The sequence below is a fragment of the Tamandua tetradactyla genome, chromosome 12 (assembly GCF_023851605.1).
Source record: "Tamandua tetradactyla isolate mTamTet1 chromosome 12, mTamTet1.pri, whole genome shotgun sequence".
NCBI lineage: Eukaryota > Metazoa > Chordata > Mammalia > Pilosa > Myrmecophagidae > Tamandua > Tamandua tetradactyla.
In genome coordinates this window covers 49,413,221-49,437,041 of record NC_135338.1, presented here as the reverse complement: position 1 = coordinate 49,437,041, position 23,821 = coordinate 49,413,221, and the positions used below count along the sequence as shown (strand labels likewise).

The window sequence follows — 23,821 nt, the reverse complement described above, 5'->3', positions numbered from 1 at the left end:
TGAGGGGCCTCCTTCTGGGGAACTGAGACTCAGAGTCAAGGCAAACCCAACTCCAGCGCTGCTCCTTGTTCAGCACAACCCATGGAAGACACAGCACAGCCAGCACTCAGTGGCACTGGAGAGAGCATGAGGAGGAGACACACAGTCCTGTCCCAGAGAGGTTACCTGAATCTCCTGCTACCTGAATCTCCTGCTGCGTCTAAGCAAGCCTCCCCTCTCCTTGTCCCTTCCAAACTTTCCTTTAGTCAGAGTTCACCTAGGCAGGTGAGTGACAGGTCCCAAATGTTCATTCCATCGTTTAACAAATGCGCTTTCAAAGTCTCTTCTGTGCTTATCATCAAGATGCAAAACTGGGTCAGCAGATGTGTTCCTGCCCTTGAGGAGTGTGGTAATTAGCTTCAGGTGTCAACTTGGCCAGGTGATGGTGCCTAGTTCTGTTGCTGTGGACTTGAATCATTAGCATGTGAAACCCATTTATGGCTGATTACATTTGCCGTTGGCTAAAGGGAGTGCCTTCCGCATTGAGTGATGTTTAATTTAATTAGCTGGAGGCTTAGGAGAGAGGTCAGAAGAGAGCTTTACGCAGCACAGCATACCTCATCTCAGCTCTTGCAGTTTAGCCCAGATATTTGGAGATGCAGAAAGGATTCACCCCAGGGAAAGTCACTGGAACCCAGAAGCCAGGAGAGAAGGCCAGCAGACATCGCCATGTGCCTTCCCATGTGACAGAGAATCTCGATGAAAGCTAGCTGCCTTTCCTCTGAAGAACTATAAATATGTAACTAAATAAATCCCCTTTTATTAAAAGCCAATCCATATCTGGTGTATTGCATTCTGGCAGACTAAAACAAGGAGTTTCAGCTAGTGGGGGGAGAGAGACAAGGAAAGGTGAATGTGTTTGTCAGGGTACTTTAGAGAAACAGAACCAGCAGGAGAGATCTGTAAATATGAGATTTATAAAGGAGTCTCACATAACCATGGAAATGGAAGAGTCTAAGATCTGTACGGCAGGCTGGGAAGCCAGTGGCTCTGATGAAGCGTCTGGATGAATTCCGCAGGAGAGACTCACTGGCTGAAGAAGCAGTGAGTCTCTCTTCTCCCTTAAAAGCCTTCAACTGATTGGATTATCTGGTCATGGGAGACACGCCTTAGTTGATCTCGGATCAACTGTAATCAGCCACAGACGTGATCCAACTGACTGATGATTTAATATACCTTCTGCCTTATCAACCAGCCATGAAATATCCTTGCTGCCATGAGGAGGCCAGCGCTTGCCTGACCAGACAACTGGGCATAGTCATTTCACCAAGTTGACACCAGCACCAAACCACCACAGTGAAATGACTGCGGCGAGTTTTAAGTGGGAGGATAGACACGTGAGAGGAACTCATGGGGACACAGAAGAGGAGCTCCTTGTCTGGTCTGAGCCAGGGAGGGCTTCCCAGGGGGGGCAGGGGGCAAGGCATCAGTTGGCTGGGCAGAGTCAAGGAAGAGGCCTTCTAGACATAGGCAGGAAGAGGTGCAAATGGGCAGGCGAGTGAGCGGGGCTCATTCCAGGAGCTGGGTGAGAACAGCACGGGGGGTGTAGGGGGCAGGCAGTAAGATATTGGCTGAAGTGGTGGGGGCAGGGCCAGGTCACCGAGGGCCCCATACGTGGCAACCGTGATGAGCCCAGCCTAGCAAAGAGCTACTGCAGGGATTTAAACGAAGGAACACCTTGATCAGATTTGTATGCAGCTGGGGAGGGGACTGAGGTTCTTTTGTGAGCTGGCCAGACAGAAAGAGACCTTTTTGTGTGTTTGTGTTTGTAGTTTACATGTGCTAAGCAAAATGCCCCCATGGCACAGGTGGTATGAAAAGATAGGGCCTAGGCCAAGCAGAGAATGAGGGAGTAGGACAGTGGGATGATAAAGACTTTGTATCAAACAAATTGGAGGCCCTTGTTTGTTTGTTTGTTTGTTTGGATGAGGGACCAGGGACCAGTGGGGGTGGTGGATGGGACAGTGGAGAGTCAGAAGCCCTACGCTAGCTCCAAGGAGCTAGAGAGAGAGCCAGCTGAGAGGTGGGAGAACCGAGCTGAGGAGCAGGTCCACCCGTGAGAGACAGCATGAAGTGGGGATGGCTGAAGGACATCTGCAAGTACGGACGCCCTATATTAAATCTTTCGAGAATGGGTGACACCACACTGTACTGCAATTCCACGTCCCCCTCTGCCTGCCCGACCTCACCAAAGTGACTTCTGTGTTGCTGTGGGGCACAGAGGGACAAGCGCGGGACATGAGACCTCACGTGGGGCAGGAGAATTCAGGAGAAACGAGAAATGGGGGAATGTAGGTCCCCAACCGAGGATTCTTGGGGACAGGTTGGGGTCAATTTCCATCATACGTGAAACAGGGGTTGAGCTCAATTTCCTTAATGTAATAAAGAAAATGATGAGAGGGGAGAAGAGTAACCACTTCGACTATCACAATATGCTGAAGGAGAAGTTATGAGGTAAAGTATTGTTTGTAATTTACTTTAAAATACCTCAGTGTTGATATGGGAAGTGTATGTGTATATAACTTAAGCAATATCCAAGAGAGGGAGCAATTAGGAAACATATGAAGGACCCTCGGCTTAAAAAAATTGCTTTCTAAACCTTCCCCAGAGGATTTGTTAATTAAGAGGTATTAAAATAATTCTGCTGGTGAAACGAGTGTGGAAAGATTTACACAGGTGTATATCTCCAGGCCTGCAAAAGAGTAGCGTATAATCTAATGCCTTAGTCGTAGAACTTTGCTCCTATGCCCTCCCTTCCCTCCAACGCCCTCCCCCCAAACACACACCTGATAGAGGACTCTGCCATCTGACGAGCAGAAAATGTGAGTTGATCCTGCCAACAGAACATTGCTGCCTCTGCCTTAGAAAAATCTTGCTGTAACAAGACTCCCCTGCCCCCCCCCCCCCAAACTGCAGTGGCTTATAGAAGACAGTTTATTTCTCTCTCAAATAAACATCTCAAGGTGGTTTGATTTCTCACATGGTGGATTGATTTGTGTCCCCCAGCGTAGATATATCCTTGTAAAGAAGATCTCTCCCAAGATGTTACTTCCGTCAAGGTGTGGCCCGACAGAATCAAGTTGGGTTTTAATCCCGATTACTATACCCATTATAAGCAGAGTGAAAGCCAGATGGAAAGAGAAGCCACAGGGAGCAGCTAGAAACTGGAAGTCAAGGGGACGCGAAAGAGAAAGAAGACACTGTCACGTGTACTGCCATGTGCCAAGATTGCCTTTCAGCCAGAAGAAACGGATCCTGAAGGGAGCCAGCCTTCTGACCCCGGGAGCTAATAAATTCCTGTGGTTAAGCCAATATATTGTATGGTATTTGCTTTAGTAGTCAGGAAACCGAAGCAGTGAGAGAGCTCCGTAGATGGGGCAGCTCTGCTCTCTAGTGATTCAGGGATCCAGCTTCCTTATTGCTGCTTTGTCACCCCTTTTAAGCACTGCCCTTGTTTGCGGACATGTTGTCTGCAACTTCATCGTAGCGCCAGCCTGGAGGGAAGGGAGGCTGGGAAGTGAGGGCTCTGGCTCTGCAGCATCTGCCCATCTTCAACTCTAGTGCCATGCAAGGAGGGGAGTGTGGATTTCGTTCACTCTGCCACAGAACTCTTCACCCCAGGTTTTCGTTGAAGGGCTTAAAAGGATGGAGAGCAGGGACCTCACAGAAACAGGCCGAATTTAGTTTTGTGTCTACTTATTAATAAATGTTTATATGTACGGCGGAATTTAGTCTCAGAATTGCTTTCAGTATAACATATGCGATGGTGAGGTTGTGGAAACTTGGCCACCGCGAGTGTGCTGTGGTCAGCACAACCTGGGAGCTCGTGTGAAGTGCGGGACTGGGTCCACCCAGACCTTCCCGGGCAGAATCTGCCTTTCACCACATTGCCAGGCAGTTCTCGCATGCACATCACAGCTGGAGCTGCGTGGCCTCCCAGCACCTTCACTTGGCCTTGACTTTGGCCTCTGGCATGGACAGCTCTCCTGTGACTTTCACTGCTGGAAGAGCCAGCCAGCACCTAGTTAGTGTTTTCCAAACTATGACTCAGTTAGTTAGTTGAGTACTGATATAGTTTAGGCGGACAGCAACCAGCATGAGTGGAGAGGAGAGGAAAGAGCAAGGGAAATGAAGATGAAAAAAGAAAACAGTGCATCACACTGATTAAGGACAAGTACTGTTTCAACTATACACATACATGTGTGTGTAACTGTGTGTGTATCCCCGTGCCGGCACCCGCTTGTGCTCATTATAGGGTAGGAATGTCAAATCTAACGCCCTGTAGGCCACTGTCAATACACGGATGTAGGAGGCTGGGGACTGCCCCAGGAAGTTCACAGACTTAGCTGCAACCAGTCCGGGTGTGACTACCACCTCTGAGCAGCGTGGTTTGGCAATACTGAGCCTCATTACCTTATCTGCAATAATGGGGTTTACTTCACCTTCCCAGAGTGCAATGGTGTTACCAGATGGGGGCTGCGAATAAATCCCTTGGTGGTTCTTTCCTTCCCTTAGTCCCACATCACCTTTTCTGTTGCTGCTCGTTTTACGAACAGGGCAGTGGCTTGCCCGAGGGCTCTTAGCTGAGATTATCCCAGGATGCTTGAATCTTTGGACCTCAATTTCTCCATTTGTAAAGGAAAGCACGTTGACCCAGACAAGACCTCTAATGGGCTCGGCCCTGGAGCCCGTCTACGGGAATGTATCCAGCAATCGAGTGGTCGTGGCGAGGGAGGAGTGAAACGACTCACACCTTCCCTCCAGGCCCTACAGGCAACCCCGTTACTGTACCAGCCTCCACGGAGGGGCCCGGGCGGGCACCACGTCCCGGAGCCAGGCTTTGCCAGCGGGCGGTGCGGCAGCGCCACCGTGTGGCCGCGAGACATCAAAGCGCCCGCGCGCTGCTCGCTTTGCTGAGCCAGAGCCATCCCGAGCGGCAGGCCGCCGAAGCAACTTGGGGGGTGCAGTGGGGGAAGATGGCATCCCACCCCCCACCCCCATTTTCTTGCATTCCCCTCTGGCAGAGCTGTTCGGGTCACCAGGTACAGCGGTATTCCTCTCCCGGCACTCATATGGGGGGTGGGGGGCGATGCAGAGGGCGCCTGAGTTGGGCACAGGCCCCCTCTGGGGAGGAGGAGGATACCTGGCAGGGGGGCAGGGGGATGGCCGCCAGGGACGCAGGGCACACTCTCCACATCTCAGTGCTTAGATCGCTGATCTTTGCAAGTCCCATTCTCGCCGGGACCGTGGGGACTCTGTTGCGGCCGTACCCCGTCACCTACGCGGGCTCTGCTTTCTCTTCCACCTCATCCCGGGTCTAGGTTCTGCATTTGGTCTGTATATTCTGCAGGGAACCAGGGTGACACCTCGGCGGCACCTTGCCCCAGACGACTCCGGGGCTTGCGTTCTGGGAATCACCCCAGGGGGCCTCGGAGTGTACTCTGCACACCCTGGAGTTTCCAGCCCCTCGCCTGTGAGGTCCTGGGATGATGGGGCCTCTCCTCACTGTGGGAATGCTCCCCTCCCGCAGCCCACCTGAAGCTCTTATTTGTTATGCATCACGCATTGTGCTAAACTCCCCCTCATTTGACAATTCATGGCTGAGATATATGAAACCAACAGAAACTAGATAATTTGCCCCGGACCTTCCGTTAATAAGTGATGGGAAAACCCAGGAGTGTTTGTCTCCCCACCCATCACCACCTGGACCCATGTCTCCAGGTCCCTTTTGCTTCTCCATCCCCAGCCTTCAGAGGGGCCCCCTTTTATCGAGCTGGGTAAGGTAAGCTGGGCACTCGGGAAGAGAACTCACACTTAGTGCTAACCAGAGGAAGGGTCTTCCCTGCAGCCACCCCGCCCCCTGAGGCACCCTCTGCCTCCTTGTCTGTAAACAGGAAAGCAGGAGGATTTCTGTCCCCTGCGTTTGACCCTGAGGTCCTACAGCTTTTTATCTTGACAATTCCAACTCTCCCACGTGAAAGACTAGGCACAGAGAAGAGGATTCCACTGAGAGCCTGAGCTTCAATATCTGGGTTTCTGGGAGGATTCTGGAGGTACTAGTAATTATGATAAAATGTGAACTTGATGGAAGTTACTTCCAACTTGTGATTGCTAACAACAGTAATGCATTTAAAGCCCTTGCCAAGCACTTCTCCGGTATTGGGCTCTGTTCTAATCTGGATCCATGAATGAACATATCTAGGTTTTACAGAAACATAAATAGTATTATTAACCCTGTTGTTGTAATGAGGACACCAACGCACAGAAAATTTAAGAATCTTGCCTAGGGTCACACAGACAGTGGCAGAGCCAAAATTCAAAGCCACCCACCCACCTTCTTAGCTCCTGGTGCCCCTTCAACCACGTGGTGCCCCTGAAAATAGTCAGAATCTCTCTTAGGGGTCTCCTAGAGCCCAGAGAGAACAAAGTCCTCAAGGAGATACAGTTTTGTTTTATCAAACTCCTATTCTTGTAGAACCGTGAGATTTTACTCATACTGTTTAGAAAGAAAAAAATAAAGCCTAAGAAATATCTTCCCTTGTGCCTGTTTCAGCAAGTTCTCTAAGGACAGATGTTCACTGTGCCTGGAAGTAATATTATTTCATCTTACACAGAGACCAATGGAAAGCCCATGTTATACTTTCCCAAGTGCTTCATTCTTTTTTTTTTTTTTTCTGCATTGAGTTATGGTTATGTCTTGAGAAAAGATATCCTCCCTCCTTTTTACAGTTTTAAACAATAACAGCACATAAAACACAGATTTTTGTGTACTTATGTGTCTCATGCTGTGGACAGTTAGATTAGGTTGTGTGGCAGGTTGTATTTTCCAAAACTGGCCACCACAATACATCCTTCTTCAAATGTAGCTGGGACACTCCTTTGGAACCTGGGTGGGGCTGGACTTCTCTAGATCGCCTCTTCCTGAACCTCGGTGGAGCTTTGTGTCTACCTTAACCAGTCAGTTATGTGCAGAACATGGGCACATGTCTTCTGAGGCCGGGTCCCAAACAGGCCATTCACATCTCGCTTGTTCTCTTGGGACACTCAGTCCTGGAACCCAGCCACCATGCTGTGAGGAAGCCAAACAGCCACACGGAGTAGCCACCTATAGGAGCCCTGACCCACAGTACCAGCCGACAGCCAGCATCAGCCCCCAGAGATGTGAGTGAGTGAGTCTTTGGTTGCTTCTAGTATCCAGCCTTCCATCCACCCAGCTGAGCCATGTGGAGCAGAGCTGTCCCTGCCGAGCTGCCCAAATCAAAGATTTATGAGCAGAATAGATGATTGTTGTTATTTTGAGCCATTTGTTTTGGGAGGTTTTTTACATGCAATAGATAACTGAAACAGGTTCTCCCACGTTTTCCACTGTTGTGAACAGTTCTGCAGTGAACTTCCTTGGGCATGTTGCCTTCTCTCATTGACTGAGGGTTTGAAATCTAGGGGAGTCATCAAGAACCAGAGTTGCGAGGCCAAAGTCTGTCTCTCAGAGGGAATACCGTAGAGCAGCTAGAATGAATGAATTATTTCTACACCTGACAACATCAATGCATCTCAAAAACAATGCCGGGTGAAATGGGCAAGTTGCAAAAATAATGCTCACAGTGTAGTATTTTTTATGTACAATTCTTTGTTTATGAAGCTATACATGTAGTCAAAATATGAAAACAGAGGGGAGTGAGATACACAAATTTCCTGTTAGTCTTTACCCCTGAGGAGGGAAGGAGAGGAAATGGGTGAGTGCAAACGTTTTGTGGTATCTGTACCATTTTATTTATTTAAAGAAAAAAAGGAATAGCCTGAAGCAGATACCCCAAAGTTAACAGCCTAAATCTGGGTAGGGAGGGTGCATGTGTATCATTATTTTCAAATCTTTATATTCCTTATCTGTGTTATATATTAGTATTATGGTGTTTATGTTAGTGTTTCATTATTTGAAAATGAGAAACTCTCAATTTACGATTTTCTGTGTTTCATATGTTTGATCAGATAACCGATTAACTAACACAAGACCTCTGGCTTTTGATCTGTTAGTCATTCTGTCACGCCCATCATGCAAACTTCAGGTCCCACACATCCATTTGAGAAACAACAGGTAACTTCTGACTTTACATGCGCTAGTACTCTGCCTGGAATAATAATCCCGGTACTTAGTATCACACATCCTTTTCATACCACATAACTCATTTGGGCTCTCCCTGTGAGAGTAAAACTGGCTTACCACTTACTGGGTGTATAATGTGTGCTAAGCATTGCTTCAGTGCTGTACCTTTGTCAACTTTTTAAACCTTACAACAAAACCCTATAAGGCAGGTTCTGCTATGATTGTCATCTTTTTCGTTGATGAACATTTGGGGCTTAAATGTTAGCCACTATTATTATCATTTGCATTATTTTATTATTTTCCCAAGGTCTCCGAGCTACTTGGTGCTGGTCAATGTCTTTGCCCTTTGCTATGAGACTGTCCTGCCTCCAGTGAGAAAGCTGGTTTTTTTATCCTTAAGTTAGAGATAAAGAAGAGATTCTGAATGTGTTTCTTGCCTTGCCTGCCTGATGAATTATTCATCTCTCTGGATCCCCTGGAACTGTCACCCCATCTGGGAAGCCCTCCTCCAGCCCGCCCGCCCCGCGGAAGCTTGCTGACTCTTCGCCTCCTCCACCGGTTCTCTGTGAGCCGGGCAAAGGCAGCTGGCCGACAAACATTTGTATTCCCTGCATCAAGAACAGCACCTGACGCTTTAGGGGCACCCGTTTTTTTTCAGAAATGAAAATTGATTAGCGAGTGCCGTGCTTCAGTCCCCGAGCTACATGCTCGCCCATCGGCTTCAAAGAGCAACTCATTTCACCTGTGTGCACAGAGGCGTTCTTGGTGGAAATGGCTCACAGCCATCCCGGTTATTTCTCTCAAGTGAGAAACAAGAAATCTCTATTCATCTTTATTGAAGAAGCCTAGCCCAAAGGATTGCCGACTTGCAACCTTAGAGTCATTGATCGATATTCTGCAAACTCCATAGCAGTCATCAAAATAGACTAGCGAATGTGCATTGAGCTCTTAACATGTGACAAGGCCTGTGCTAAGTGATTTACATTGATTTTGTTGTTGCAAATGAAAGGAGGCATTGCTTTTCTTTTGCCAGTGAGTAGTGGGTTCTGTTAGGATGTCTCTAAAGCCGAGTCTGGGAGGGAAGTTTGGAGGAGAACATCAGATAGCCTAAGTCAAAAGCTTTGTCATGTTGTCATCACCATTGAGAAAACTCCTGGCAGTGCAGTTTCTCGGAGCCGAGGGGGTGCATTTGTGGCATTGCCACCTGATGATGGCATCGTAGCAAGCTTTACCATTGTCTCTTCCACCTGCATCAGAGAGTGACATGCGACACCGTGTGGAAGGTGACTAACAAAGTCTGCTCTATCGACCTTTTCTTTTCTCCTGAAGCTTTGAAAGAAGGCTAGAGCGGCAGTGTTGCTTCTCTTTCCACACCACATTCGACTTGTCCATTTAAACCTTCCTGCACAGGCAGCTATAAAATCACACGGGGCAGCTGTAACCGGGGACTTTTACCCCAGGTGACCCTAGGGCTCTGGGTCTCAGTTTCTTCTCTTGTCTCAGGGTGGACATCATTCTCTCCCCCTCCCAGCATCCTCCGGACACTAGGGAATGTCGAGGTGGACAAGCCAAACCTCACATTTGACAGTTTTGCAAACAGGTAGATATTATTGCTAAACCCTACTTGTCAAGTCTGTGCTATGGGACAAACATTTGTCCTGGATCTGTGAAAAGTTTAAAAGAAATTTAAGGCTTGATCTCTGCCCTCAAGGAGCTTACTGCTTGACTGCAAATGCAAAATAAGAATCTGTGGAGAGTATACAAAATAGTGGAGCTGAGCATACATCTTATGACTGGGTTCAAATGTGCATAAGTGGAAATTAGACCGTGATCAGGAATTATGAGAAAAAAACAACTTCCTATCCCAACCACCTACCCTACAAAGTATAGAGGAAGAATCTGATGGTCACGTGTCCAACTCTTGATCTTCCAGGCCCTGATCTTCCCCAGGAACAGTCACCCTCACACCTCTTTTGAGCCACTAGCAGACAGTTCAACAAGGTCCATGTTGGTTAGAAGGAGAGATACCTGAAGAGTTGTCCATCTGCTCCAAAACGGGTGTCCAGGTTGCCCGCAAAAGTACGACTCACACAGGTTCTGATGGAAAGATGTTTTACTCAGATAGAGGTCAGCTTCTCTGATAGGCATGATTCCCCCCTAGCCAGCGGTCTCAATCCCTGGTCAATACACTCAGGTATTCAATGCACAGCACCCTCTTCTGTGTTTATGTGCTTTAATGGAGGATCCTTGCTCCTTGCCATCCAGGGACAAATTTGACTCATGAAGCTGACCATGACAGATGTATCACAAGGGCATGAGCTGGAGGTCATAAAACAGGAACACTAGGGTCAGATTGGACCCAGTGAATATTTGCATATGTTCGGGAGTATAGGGGAAGGAATATACTTGCTAACCCCTTATTTACTAGGAGATGGCGTTTTATCCTGCCAGGCTGATCACCTGGTCCCGAGCACAGGATATATTTGTGGGTCCTAGGGAAAGGTGGCAGGTGGAGCTAGGACTGTGTTCTACTATACTCCAAATACAGGGTCAACTTGAGGTATAGGTACAATGGAAAAGGGTTGATCATCTCTCGGATGCCCTGAATCAGCAATTAGTCAGAACTAAGACGCTCCTTGCTTGGGCCCAGTGCTAAAAATTGGTGAAGTCCAAAAAGATGCAGATGACATGATCTTGTTTGTAAAAACTCTTCAGAAATTCATCTGAAAATGATTATAACTGAAAAAACAAGTTTAGCAAAGATACCGGGTACAAGATCAATATGGAGAAACCAATCGTGTTTCTGTATACCTGGTAATGGACAATCCTGAAAATGAAATTAAGAAAGCAATTCCATGTAAAATAGCACTAAAAATAATAAAATACTTAGGAAAAAATTTAACAAAGAAAGCACCAAATTTGTACTCTGAATACTATAGAATATTGTAGAAAGAAATAAAAGAAGGCCTAAATAAATGGAGACATATCCCATGTTCATGGATTAGAAGGCTTGGCTAAGATATAGTACCAAGTTACTCATGTAAACATTAATCAGGTATTACTGTAAAGGTATTTTGTGAATATATTTAACGTTTATAATAATTGACTTTAAGTAAAGGAGATTATCCTCAGTAAACTGGTGGGCCTCATCCAATCATTGAAAGACCTTAAAAGTAAAAGTGAGGTTTCCTTGAGAAAGAAATCTTGCCTGTCAACTGCAGCTTAATTCCTGGCAGAGTTTCCAGTCTGCTGGCCTGCCCTACAGATTTCAAACTTGCCACCTCCCACATTCATGTAAGCCAATTCCTTGAAAACTCTCTATCCCCACTCTCCCTCTCTGGTAGAACCCTGCCTGATGCAATGACACTGCTAGGCAAATTGATTGATAGATACAACATGAGCCTAATCAAAATCTCAGCAGCATTTTTTTTTTTTTGCATGGGCAGGCACTGGGAATTGAACTTGAGTCTCCGGCATGGCAGGCGAGCATTCTGCCACTGAGCCACTGTCGCTCCACCCCTCTTAGCTGCATTTTTTAAAAACAAACAGATACTGACAAGTTAATTCTAAAATTCATATGGAAATGCAAAGGACCCAGAATAGCTAAAACAATCTTGAGAAAGAAGAAAAAATTTGGAGGACTCACATCTCCTGATTTCAAGATTTACTATGAAGGAACATTTATTAAAAGAGTGTGGTACTGGCATGAGGACAGACTTGCAGAGAATATCAGAATAGAATTGAGAGCCTAGAAAAAATATCAGCTCTCAATATTTTGAGAATATTGAGAATATTTACACCGGGGAAACCCCCGATTCTGTGTCAAACATTAGGGACACTCAAATCAATAGGCCAAGCCCTTGATCTTTAGGCTTGCTCTTGTGAAGCTTATGTATGTAGCAGAAAAGCTTTGCCTACCTATAAGTGTGTCTAGGAGTCACCTCTGGAGGACCTCTTTTGTTACTCAGATGTGGCCTCACTCTTTCTAAGCCCAACTCTGCAAGTGAAATCATTGCCCTCCCCACAACGGGACATGACATCCCGGGGTCAAGTCCTCCTGGTGACGTGGGAGCTGATTCCCAAGGATGAGTCTGGCCCTGGCACTGTGGGATCAACAATGCCATCCTGACAGAAAGGGAAAAAACAAGTGGAACTTGATAATAAAGTATCAGTGACTGGGAGAGTTCAAATAGAGTCAAGAGGCTACTCTGGAGGTCACTCTTATGCAAACTTCAGTTAGACATTGCTACCTATCATAACTTGCCAAACCCCAACCAAAACCATTCCAGCCAATCCTAAAGAACACCTAGAGCAATATATAAGATTCTATGAAGGTTCCACGCACTAGGGTAACTTTCCTGAAACCTACAACTTCCAGATGGGTACTTGGACCAGGTAAGTCTTGAAACCTAGATGGGTCAGCCTTTCCAGGACATCAGATAGTCCCATCTCCTTAACCCTTATTATTGACAGCCCTTCCAATGTGAAAAAGTTAGAATGGCCATAGCCCAAATACCCCTAAAGAGAGGATAGAAAGATCAAAGGTGTTGGTGGAGTTATACAGAGAAGATGGGATTTAACAAATGAATATGAACGCTAAATCATTATATTGATACTTCTTTTAGTCTCCAGTGTCTTAGAGGGGCTAGAAGTGAACACATAAAGTTGTGGAATTGTAACCTGTACCAAATTCTGAAATCTGTCCTATTAACTAAATGTTTGCTGTGCACTGAAATTTATTGCTTTTTTGCATATATGTTATTTTTCACAAAAAAGAAAAAAGTTATGTTAAAAAAATGTATATTCCTTCTAGCTTCCAATGCTCTGGAGCAGCTAGAAGGAAAAATATGAGAGGATGACATGGTAGCCAATGACAAACTGTGCTCTGACCTGTAACTACTTGTTGAAGAGTGCTTTGAAAAATATTGCTTTTTTCTTTCTTTGCTTTGTATATATGTCATATTATACAATAAAAAAAGATTTAAAAAAGAATTGAGAGCCTAGAAATTAACCCTCACATCCATGGTCAATTGATTTTTCAATAAGAATGCCAAGACCACTCAATGGGGGGAAGAATAGTCTTTTCAAAAAATGGTGCTAGAATAACTGATAGCCACATGCAAAAAAAATGAAGTAGGACTTCTACCTCACACAATATTAAAAAATTAACTCAAAATGGATCATAGACCTAAATGTAAGAACTAAAACTATAAAACTCTTAATAGAAACCATAGGAGAAAATCTTCAAGTCCTTGAGTTAGGAAATGGTTTCTTAGATATGACATCAAATGCAGAGGCAACCAAAGAAGAATAGATAAAGTGGACATCATCAAAAGTAAAAACTTCAGTAATTCAAAGGATACCATAAAAAAAGTAAAAAGACAGCCAACAGATTTGGAGAAAACTTTTACAGATTATATATATGCCCAGGGACTTATATCCTGAATATATAAAGTACTCTCACAACTCAATAATAAAAAGACAAATAATCCAGTTTTAAAATGGTCTAAGGATCTGAACAAATATTTCCTCAAAGAAAATATACAAATGGCCAATAAGCAACTGAAAAGATGCTTGGATGCTCTACATCATTAGTCATTAGGGAAATGTAATTCAAAATCACTGTGATTTTACAGTGATTTAATTTAATTAAATAAATATTATTTAATTAGGGAATTGCATTTCCCTAATGACACTTACAGTGAGGTTTAGGATATCATATTGTGATTTGGAATTACATTTCCCTAATGACTAATGATACCATTTCACACACACTGAGATGGCTATGATCAAAAGACATAATAAAAAATGTTGGTGATCATGTGGAAAAATGGAAACTCTCATCCACTGGTAGGAATATAAATTGATTCAGCCCCTTTAGAAAGTAGCCTGGCAGTTTCTCAAAAAGTTGAATATGAATTTTCCATATGACCCCACAATTCCACTCCTAGATGTGTACCAAAAAGAACTGAAAACACAGGTTCATGCAAAAATTGTTACATGAATATTAATAGCACCATTATTCATAATGACCAAAAAGTGGAAACAACTAAAATGCCCATCAACTGATGAAGATATAAGCAATAGAATTCCATGGAAAAGGAAAAGAAAGAAAGTAATGATATATACTACAATATGGACAAACCTTGAAAACATTGTGCTAAGTTAAAGAAGCCAGTTACGAAGGATCACTTATTGTATGATTCCATTTATATGAAATGTTCAGAATAGGCAAATCTATAGAGGTAGAAAATAGTGAGTAGTTGCCTAGAACCAGAGAGGATGGGGAGACTGAAGGTGTGCAGTTTCTTTTCAGGATAATGAAAATGTTCTAAAATTGATTGTGATGACAGATGCACTGAATTCTATACTTTAAACAGTGAATTCTATACTTTAAACAGTGAATTTGGATTATATTTCAATAAGACTGTTAAAAATAGAAAAGAAATGCCTAGGTGCTACACAATACCTATTGTCTTCTTCCCTAACACAACACCAACTTAATTCAAGGCAGCAATGCTCTCCACTAAAGGACTACATGTCCCAGCTAAGTGTGACCATGTGACTACTTCTGACCAATAAAACATAAACAGATGTTTTTTGTGGGTTGACTCAGAAGATTGCTTAAAGGGAATGGACTCAGTTGGGGGAAATGTACTTTTTTCCTCTCCTGCTTCCTTCTACAGTGGCCTGGAATTCAGATGTGATAATTGGATATCTGGAAAATATTTGGGAATGTGAAATGACCTGAGGACAAAAATCATTTGCTGAGAAAGGAAGAATGGGAAACTAGGAACTTGGGTCTGTGGTGATGCCCTGGAGCCTTACCCTATCAGCCTTGGATTACTTACCACTGGACTTCTTTTACATGAAAGAGAAACAAACTTCTATCTTCCTTAAGTTTCTGTTATTATTGGTTTTCCTCTTTCATGGAGCAGATGAAAATCCTAAATGACATCCTAAACCTCACTCACGCAATGAGGCTAGAAGGCGATGGAACCAGTATCCAAAGCTTTTCCCTTTTTCCCTCAATCATGTTTGCTTTGTGGTTTTGGAGGTGAGTGAAACATTCAGTGAGTTCAGAAGGCCAAGTTGCCTGGAACAAAGAGTTCCTGTGGGAGATAATGTGGGAAAGGCAGGATGGGAACAGATTGTAGAGGCTGAGAAGTGGAGGAAGTTATACTTTATTCTGCAGTTAAAAAGGTACGAATATACCAGGATGAAAGGAATGCTTGGGAAAGATTCCTTATAGGCATAAGGAACTGAGTGATTCAATTAGGGCAAGCTAAATATGCCCAGTGGGAAAAGAGAGAACAAATATAGTAATGAACACAGAAATTAACTGCCCTAGCCATGTAGACTTAAGTCACAAATAAACCATCCTTGAATCAATACTCAGCATCCTCAAGAAGACAATGGCAGTGAAACACAAATATGCAGAGGAGGGTCTTTTGTATTAGACAAACTGCTCCCTTCTTCCAGGCCTCCCACCGTCACTGCCTCAAGGAAGACAGAAGGCTAAATCCTGGAACATAACCCTCACATCGAAGGTTTCCGGTTGACTCTTTGCAGATCTTAGAAATCTTTATTGCCCTCAAAAACTGGCCCATTTGGGCTGGTTATCCAAAGGTCAACTTGGATTTTTCTATTATCATTCTTTTCTCTAGAGTTCAAAACCCACCTTCTTCCAATAGCTACCAGGTTCTTATAATTTTTCTGTAAAGTGGGTGGTGCTAAAAGGAATCCCCACTCCTCAGAAGGTGAAACTAAGGTGTGATAGTCTGATTGTTTGGGATGGCCTAGAATAAAATCCAGGTCTCCTGACCCTCCGACTGTGATCACTGCATTATTGTGCCTTCTCTCTGGGCCATGACAGTTCAGCTTTGCCCTTCATGGTGGGTACCCAGGTCCCAGCAGGGGCTCCAGTTTGGCCTTTGCCTCCTTAACATCTCTGGGGTGGTTCTCTACACTCCTCTCCATTGCTTGTAAATAACACTTGTCCTCTTCCTTGAACACTCCTGGAATTTAAAAGGTCATGATGATTGGTATCAGATTACCCAAAACATTGAATTTCCACAATTTATACTGTTAAATTCCCAAGGAATTTGGGAGCATTGGACATTAGATGTAGGCATTAGAGCAATCTGACAAGTCACCTGGGTGACTCCCTGTGCCTCAGTTTCCTCACTTGCAAAATGGGCATAGCAACGTCACCTACATCACAGATTGTTGTGAGGATTAAGTAAGCATATGCAAGTCAAGATGTTAATACAGCACATGGCAAAGTAAGTATGCAAGAGATATAAGCTAAGAGAGAAAGGAAAGGGAACGTAAAAGTCATCTTCAAATACTTAAATGGCTACAGAAGGTGAGACAAATTCTGCATGGCAGAACTAAGATCAGAGAAGAAAAACTACTGAGAAGTAGATTTGCTCTTAAGAAAAAGGACATTCTAACCACTGGAGATATCTGGCAATGATATTAGCCAGCAAGAAAGAAAGAGTGAGTTCCCCATCTCTTGAGGCATTCAAACTGAGATCTTGACAACCTCTTGGTCCTGTAGCAGGGAATTCAGCCTCAGATGGGGATATGGACCAGGTAACATCCAATGGTCTTTCTACCAGAACCTCTGTAAAACGTGTGTAAGAAACTTTAAATGTCTGCAAACTAAATGCTCTTTAAATTATTTTAGAATCACAGCAGACAACAATCAAGTAAGGGTTGATTTTCTTCAAAAACAAGCTTCCAAAGATTATTCTTCCCTCCTCCAGTTTAGAGAGTCCATTACATATGACTGCCATGGGGAAGGAAAAGAAAGGGGAGAAACTTCAAATGAGGGATCAGGTTCTCTTCGGTGCTGATACAAGACCCAGATGAAAGAGCAACCAGGTGTGCTTGCTTCGGCAGCACATATACTAAAATTGGAACGATACAGAGAAGATTAGCATGGCCCCTGAGCAAGGATGACACGCAAATTCGTGAAGTGTTCCATATTTTTTTTAAAAAAAAGCAACCAGGTTTCCACAGCCTCAATTAGACCCTTTATCTGAGGCCAAGCCAGTGGCAGTCAAATGGCTGTGGGAGGTAAGGAATTGGTAGGCAGGTCTAGAAGTGGCAGCAGGTGGCTAAAAGGCCCCAGGTGGACTGACTCTTCCTCCCTGTGTTAATCAGCTCCTGCCTAAGGAGCCCCCAGCCACTGCCATCACTTAGGAGGACAGAACAATTCCATTTGGGTGAATGAGATCTCCATGGTCAGATGCAAAGCAGCTGATTGACCTCTGTTGGCACCAAGCCCTGAGAGCTGGGAGGCTGAACCAGCTTTCCACATGCTCAGAATCATTGCTTCTGCCTACACCAGGCTGGTTGTCACAGTGACTCTAACAACCGAGCAATACCTCCCTCTCTGGGTTCATATTGTCAAAGCATTCAGGGAAGTCTCTGATTGGTCTTGCTTGAATCATGTGCCCTTGGATCAATCACAGGCGGCAGGAGGATGGTGTGCTATGGTTGGTCAAGTCCTGGTCATGTGACCAGGGGAAGGAAGGAGTTACTGTGATCAGAGCCTCTTGGCAAAGGGGAAGAACATTTTCCCAATGACAGAGGAGGCCAGCCAGACCAAGAAATAACTATCGTCAACAGACATTCTAAGTGAAAACATTTTCTATCACAGTTCCCCCTGAACTGTCTTCACATTTTCCTTCTGAATAACCTCTCTTCATCTGACAGTAGAGCTGTGATGATTATAGGCCTGGAGTTGTCAGAAGTGATGGTTTTGCCTTTCTCTGGGATGGTGGTTGTAGGGTCATATAAGCCTGGTGCAGCAAGCGGCCGCCTTTCCCACCCCATGAAGAGAAGGAAAGGTCCAGGGGAAAGAACTGAGAGTTGGAAAGAGAATGACAGAGCCCTAGCCAAACTGCTTAAGCATCCAGATCTAGCGATGACTGAAAAGTCCCCAACACTGAGACTTGTGAATGATGTAAACCAAAAAATTAGATTTCTGTCACTTGCAACTGAAACAGTCCTGACTAATAGAGTCCAAACAAATCTGGGTGTCAAGGCACATTCTATCAAGAAACTCAATAAGTCTTTTACACAGTGCTAGTGAAAGGAATGTCAGGTCAGCCTCAAAGGCTGAGAAAATATTTGGTGAAAGGAAAATAAACACAGAAAGTTGTTTGGTGAGCTCTCCCTGTCATTCTTGCTAGTTACCTAGGATCAGAGTGACTGCAAAAATCAGATTCTAGACATGTTGGGTGCAAATTAGGTCTCTGGAATCATATAACTGAGCTAATTTTGAGGGCATAGGCTCTCTTGAATTCTTAAAATAAAAAGCCCCCCCCACTTGTGTCAGTCATGCAGCCAATTATGATGCCTCGAAATGACAAACCACCACATTGTCAAGGTAGATTAAAGACACAGGAGGAGTTTCTGATGGTTGGAATAATTAGATTGTCAACCTGCTGCATGGCCTGATCTGCTTGCCACAGAGGGGAATATGGAGCAGCTCAGGATTACTTTAACAGGTGCTCCGGAAATAGCTGAATTCAAGGGACAGTATGCTTTACTCTTCATAGAGATTGCCAAATTGTCCTGCATCTATTGGAACTCCTACCACCAGGGCACAAGAGTGCCTGTTTTCCCCTAATGGATAAGCTTGACATAATTTTCAACTTAGGGCTATGTGGGAGACCTGCCACCTCCTTTCCTTAATCATCCAGGGCAATTCCCATCTGTCCTGAGGCCTGCACCCCTCACCCAGGAGGACAAAAACCTTGCTGCTTATTAGCCCCATACGTTTGAGAAGGTGTTTTGGCCACTACTGGCTGCAAGGAACGTACAAAAATATTTCTTCTAACCACTCAGAGTTTTCCATAAGAGATCAACTACTAACATTTTCTTCATCTTGTGTTTCCAGTGGTGTTTAATGTCTCTTATAAATTGGTTCTGGACACCTCTCAACACAAGCTTTGCACCACCAAAGCAATCACAACTTCCTGCTCCAAAGGAATAAGGATCTATTTTCCCCAAGCGGATGTGAGAGAAAGGTGCCTAATTAGACATAAACTATACTCTGGCTCTGGGGAGCTGAGAGGTCTCTTTCAATCGTGGTTCTCTTGGTCTCTGGTGGGGAAGGTAACCACCATTCATGGGAATTTTGTGGACTGGCTGAGAAGAGATGTAGGCTAGGAGGCATCACATGTGAAATTTGATACATGCTTTCAAAGGTTCAAATCTGATTGTGGGTATTCCCTGGACACAGCTTAGAAAGCAAATAGGCAAATAAACTTTGTTTCAAACAAAGCTCCCTGGGGCAGAAGAGTTGGGGAATATGCCTGTCTGTGGTTTTCAAAGAGATGGGGGCTGAGCTTGATTGGAGTCCATCTCAGCCATTTTTAGATGTCAGGAGAATCCACCACCACCACCACCACCACCACACCCAGTTCCTGCTCTGGGCTAAGAAGGTAAGAGTTACAAGGGGGTTTGCTTCCTGGAGCATCTTTGTTGGTAAGACTACTCTCCCTGCATTGAATTGTCTTGACATTTTTGTCAAGCTACTAACCATTTCTTCCAAAGTACTTTGTTTAGCTATTCTCTCTACCACATTATAGCACCACCCCAGACTGGGCTGATTGGATCAGAAGAGGGTATTGATCCAGGGGTAGCCAATACATAGATGGGCTAGCACTCTGTGAAGTAACCTGGTGTTTGAAATTTGTCAGTGGGTATGTCAGTGATTAACCAAATGTGTCCAGTCTTTTCTAATGAGGAATGGAATTAAAAGTAAGTCAGCAACTGGTAATAGAGTCACAAGCTAAAAGGTACAGAGAGGGGTGACAGTAAGCAAAATCCATGAGGCAGCAAAAATCCATGATGTTGAGGGAGAAGACTGGAAGATTCCAATGGCCAAGCACTGTCAGAGGAAACCTGAGTGTGGAGACAAGATCACTTGGTCACCAGAGCTATATTGTTTTGTTTCCCAAATGACTTTCTGAATGAATGTTTCTGAATAAGTATTTCCAAGTTGGATGTTTTTCCAATCTTGCAGTTGTACTTTAGTTAGGATCATTCAATTGGAAGCTACTAACATCCAATTCAAAGTGAATTGAATAAAAAAAGAAATTTATTGACATATGTAACTGAAAAGTCTATGTTTGCGTTCAGACACAAATAGATTTTAGGCTCAGACATGATAATTGAGATTTAGTTTCTCTCCATCTCCAGACTCTGCTTCCACTGTGTTGGCTTCACTCTCATGTATCCCAAGGTGATCACAAGGCACCATGTTCTCACCTCATGGTGGTAAGATGGCTGCACAGCTCCAGCCCCACATCATTTAGTCCAGTATGCTAGCAGAAATCTCACTGCACATCATTGGCTCCAGTTGGGTCATGTGTCCAAAACTGAAAACATCTCTATGGCTGGGGCTATAGGGGTTAACTGATTGGCTCAGACCTAGGTCACATGCCTAACCATAGAGCTTGGTGCAGTGGACATGGAAAGCCCCAACCAAATCACATGGACTGAGAGTGGATGAGGTGTGAATCCCCAAAAAACTGGGGTCTCTCACCAGGAAAAGAGGAAATGGATGCTGGAGAATAAAATTAAAATGGCTTCACAATGGCTCAGAGACAATGAGGCATTGGGGTACCTCAGGGCAGTGAAAGACAGCTCAACACATGAGCAGTTTAGACAAACATGGCTCTGGAGTCAAATTAAATCTGGCCTCCACTACTGTGATGGAGAGTCTTATCAGGCAGCCCAAAATTGTGGTTTTTCTTCTGTTATATAGTGTCTGTGGCAGTCATGGAGGCACACCACTCAGCCCTCCCTTTAAGAAATAACTGCTGCTCAGTTGCACAGAGTGCAATTTTCTATTGTGTTAAAGCCAAACCATCTCTTTGGTGATATTGGATATCCAGCAATGATTGGGCATAACAGGGGCACTAGAGCTGGCCATTTCAGACCAACCAGTGCTCCTCTAATGGACAGTCTTTGTTCTGGAGTTTCCCATTGGGTTGACAGAAATTTCATTTTATCTATATTGTAGTCCAGTGGCTCTTCTTGTCCAACCCTGCTGTCCCAGTTTGAAACTATTATGTACCCCAGAAAAGCCATACTTTAATCCTAATTCAATCATGTGGAGCCAGACCTATTGCTTAGGGTGGGAAACATTAATTGGATTGTTTCCATGGAGATGTGACAAACTCAACTGTAGGTGTGGCCTTTTGATTAGGTAGAGATGTGACTCCTCCCATTCAACTTGGGTCTTGATTAGTTTACTAGAGTCTTTTAAAAGGGGAAACATTTTGGAGAAACCTCAGATGTAGATGGTTGGAGAACAGTTGCTTCAGAGCTGAAGAGACATGGATGTTTGGAGATGCTTGGAATCACCAACAGAGAGAGCAGATACCTAGACATGGACATAACCCAGCAGACATTGCCATATGCCTTCCCATGAGAGGCTAAGGAAGCCAGAATCTGAAGAGAGTCAAGGGAAGCCAAAAGATTAAACCCAGTCCTAGAGAAGCCAAGTAAGGAATCTCCACAGGAAACAGAAGCTGAAAGCAACAGAGCCCAGGAGCAAGGGCCCAGCAGAAGCCAGCTACATGCCTTCCCAACTGACAGAAGTGTTCCAGATGGCATCAGTCTTTTTTGAGTGAAGGTAACTTCTTGTTGGTGCCTTAATTGGAACACTTTCATGGCCTTAGAGCTGTGAACATATAATGTAATAAATTCCCTTTATAAAAGTCATTCCATTTCTGGTATATTGCATTCTGGCAGCGTTAGCAAGCCAAAACACCTGCTTCCTCCCCCTTTCATCTTTCACAAGAGTTATCCTCCAATAAAACTCTTAGACTCCAAATCAGTCTCAGCATTTGACTCCTGGAGGAAACAACTGACACAGTTCTGTTGCAGAGTAGCTGTCCCATCAGGAACTATACTTGTCAGCCTCACCTCATGTCTAAGCAGAATCATGTCTAGCTTTCATGGTGAATTAGAGAAGAAATGGTGCATGTGAGTTCCTGGTGAAAGTAGTTAAGAAATAGGCATGGCTTCTCCATCCTACTCATTAGCTATATACAGAAGACTCTGAATTCCTAGAGCAGGTAAAGCCTCACAATAAAGAAGCCTCAAACTTTGAATCACTGTATGAAATTCCCATAGACCAGGAAAACGCACACTGGACTATTAGGCAAGCAAAAAATATCTTCCGCCTATCTGTTACATAAATCACCTGAGATTTTGTTATTTGGTTTCTTAGTTACACTAGTATTATGCTGAATAATACAAATACATATTAGCCATGTGATTTTGAGCAAGTGACTTCATTTCTCTGAGTATCTATTTCCTTGTCTGTACAAGGCAGATAAAAATACTTGAGATTGTTTTTCAGATTTAATAAGATAATACGTGCTAAGTACTTAACAAAATACTCAATAAACATTACCTATCTGCACATTGCCAGGTAAATTAGAGTTTGTTTTAAGCCAGAGTTCTGTTTAAGTTAATATTTCAGTTTATAATTTTTCTTCTGTACAAATCAATATTAAGAATATGTTGTCTATGAACTCATTCATTTTTCCTCTACCGTCTCCCTGGTTATCAACTGCTAGATTTTCAGCTCTCTACTTTGAAAATTCCTTCCCTTTCCTTATTTCCTTTTTGTAGAATTATAGACTTGACTTAACAACAGTTCCACTATTATTTCTAACATTTCTATTTTCAAATGTGTTCAAAACTACTTAGAGGTTGAGAGTTTGGAGGAAACCATGAGAACAAATTACAAGATAATCTTTAGTAGGCCTTGCAAAGTGACCTTTAGTTTACTATGCAAAGTGAGCATTAAAGTATTCTAGTTGTTATAGTAGACTTATGCCTGTGGTTCATAACAGCGTTTTTCAACCCTTGTTTCTACCCCACTCTTCCATCAGTCCAAGTGGCCCTGATGCAGTTATTCTCAAGGTATCTATTCCTGACAGGAATATTGATCTATATAATTATGTGTGAAGGTAGTGTATTTGTCAGCTATTGCTGCTATATTGCTGTATAACAAATAACTTCAAAATCTCAGTGGGACAACAACAAACATTTAGTTTTATGCTCATGGGTCTGCAGGACATCTGCTGTTGAGCTATATGAGCTGGGCTCAGCAGGGTGGCTTTGCTTCAGGCTGCAGGTCTGCAGGGGGAGTAGTTACCTAGGGCATGTAATTTACATGCCCTAGGATACATGACAGATCCACTGACACACAAGGAGCAAGCCAAACCTTGGAAGCACATTTAGAACCTCTGTTTACATCACAGCTGCTAACCTTTCATTGGCCAAAGCAAGTGATGTGGCTAAGACAAAGTCAGTGTGGTTGGTAAGTATGCTCTGCCTTCAATGGGCAAATTACATGATAAAGGGCAATGATGCATAATCCTATTAGAGGGGAGTGAGGAATTGGAAACAATAATCAAATCCACCACAGCTAGTTCATAAACTAGGCTTATAAAATATTTGTGAATGGGACAAAGGAGAAAAGAAGGGAGGAGGAAGGATTTATGTTTTGGTGGCATTTTCTGCATTACAGAAATATATAATCCCTACTCTTGTAAATAAGGACCTATGAAAATAGGAGTCAGAAGTGGTTAAAACAAAACAAAACAAAACAAAAAACTAGTCCCACCTGTCTTTAAA

The 23,821-nt window shown here is 43.9% G+C and overlaps 1 non-coding gene across 1 annotated transcript; it reads left to right on the top strand.

Annotated features, from left to right (window-relative positions):
- Positions 1 to 17,031: 17,031 nt before the first annotated feature.
- Positions 17,032 to 17,138, top strand: LOC143652905 (U6 spliceosomal RNA). Its single transcript, XR_013160951.1, has one exon. It is a non-coding gene; the product is annotated as a U6 spliceosomal RNA (small nuclear RNA).
- Positions 17,139 to 23,821: the final 6,683 nt, after the last annotated feature.